Source organism: Sciurus carolinensis, unplaced genomic scaffold, assembly GCF_902686445.1.
Source record: "Sciurus carolinensis unplaced genomic scaffold, mSciCar1.2, whole genome shotgun sequence".
Lineage (NCBI taxonomy): Eukaryota > Metazoa > Chordata > Mammalia > Rodentia > Sciuridae > Sciurus > Sciurus carolinensis.
Window position 1 is genome coordinate 291,789 of NW_025920194.1, and position 2,323 is coordinate 294,111.

Here is a 2,323-nt window from a genome sequence, read left to right on the forward strand (position 1 = left end):
ACAGTAAGAACTTGATGTATAAGTGCAATAACATTGTAGAAAGAGTTCTTTAACTATGTGTCCTTGATTTTTAGAAAAGATGCTGGGGCATTCTTGGTGAGTTTGCACACAGATGGGTGGGCTATCTGACATTTTCCAGAAGCCACTGTGGTGACAGCTGTGGTAATAGATGCCAGACTACACTTCTCAGAACCCCTGGGGGTACCTGTGCATACATACTGATACAGCTCCCACAGTCCTTTATGGATAAGGCTAGGAAGGCAGGATTCTGAGCTGCACTACTCAGAACCCATGGGATACCAGGGCAAGCACATGGTCCAAAGCTTCTGGGGGCCATATTGGTCACTGCTGGGCAGCAGAATGCTGGACCACATTGCCCAGTGTTCTCAGGGGTGACTGATTGCAAATGTAGCAAGGAGCTCATAGGACGCTCTTGGGTCAGGGCTGCAAAATTTATAATACACTGAACTTCCCAATGTCCTTCAGGGTCTACAGTTTCCAGGGCCCAGTGCAATGAAGGTAGCATGGGCCAAATGACAGAGTGTACTACAAATAGCACTTGGGGACCTGCAGCTCACAGAGAATTCTGCAGTGAATGATGGGCAGGCAGAATGACAAACTGTGCTAAATGTTACCCTTGGGTACCTGCTCTTCCCAGGAGCCTTTGGAGTGAGAACTGCAAGAACGGAATACCAAACTAGTGCACAAATTCCCTGGGTTTGTCTGTACTCTGCTACTTCTAGAGGTTTCTGTAATGAGGGTTGCAATGTTAGAACACACTACCTGCAATCTTCAGGATACCAGGAAAAGCAGAATTTGCAGTTACTGTGGCCCTTCCAAGCAGATCTGTGCACATAAAACACTAGTTTAAATTATCTAGAACTCTCAGGAGTTGCAACTCCCAGTATTCTCTGTGGTGATCAGATAAACCATTAGCTTTGTGTAAACACAATACTCAGGTGCTCTGGTTTCCAAGTTTATCTGTAATAATTGAGCATTAACACACTTCTTTATTTTCCATAGTCCTCTGGGACTGCCAGAAACATCTGTGTTTAGTGAGCAAAACACTGAACTGCATTATCCAAAATTCTAATAGGACTTGAGATACCAGGTTTCTACATGTGGAATGGGCAAAACACAAGACTACATTACCCACAATACAGAGTGCCAGCACCTCCAGGTTCCTCTGCCATGAGAACTGTAGGGTTATACTCTCTAAAATCCTTGAGTGTGTTGCTGAGGTGAGTTTCAGCCCGCAACTTCAAGAGGACTCCACAGTGAGGGCTGAACATACTTAAGGCCAAACTACACTACCAAAACGTCCTGAGACTAAACTAGATGTGAAGCCTAGAGTTTCCAGAGGCCTCCACAGTGGGGATTACATTGGTACAGGACTGTATAACATTAGAATTCTCAGGGTACCAAGGCTAACATGTGGCCTGCTGTTCTCATGGCTCTCCCAGCAGGGGCACACAGGCAAAACACTGGACTACATTGCCCAGAATCCTAAGGGACCAGAATCTCCCAGGATCCTCATTGGTGAGGACTGTGGGGTAGAGAAGTATACTGCACTGCCCAAGATTCTTTGAGGGGTTCAGGTGCCTGTGTGGTCTACCACTGACAGAGGTCTCCGCAGTGAGAGCTCTGCAGGCAGAAGGCCAGAATACCTCATGGCCTGTAGCTCCTAGACAACTTCCTATTGAGGGCTACATGTATAGGCTTTACAATGCACTATCCAGTCTCCTCAGGGGTATAGAGGCACGTTTGCAGTATTCAGATCCTGGGAGTTTTGATGGTGAGTTCAACTTAGGATCAATTGTACTATTCTGAATAATCAATGACCTGCTATTCTCAAGACCACTGATGTCAGTGCTGTCTTAGAGTGCACTACAATACTGAGAATTCCTGGGGTCTCAGAGCTCCAAGGAGTCACTATTGTGTGGGCTACAATGACATAGCACTGTCCTAGAATGTTCATGGTCTTTGGGGGCCTACATCTACCACATATCTCTGTGGTTAGGGATGCATAGGAAGAACACCACACAACACTGCCCAGAATCCTTAGAGGTGCCTGGGTGACTATGAATCCTGCAACTCCCAGAGACCTCTGTAGCAAGGATGGCATTCAGGTTGTATAGTTCTAATAAACTTCAACCACATCACTTTAACACTGGTGAAGTAACATTAAAATAAGGTGGGGTTTGCTGTTCTTTGGAACATATTTTCTGACTAAAGTACTTATTTTAAGAACACACACACACAGCATGAGAAAGTATTTTGAGACTTGTTCTTCCATTTCTACAATGGTCCCTGCATAGAGCAT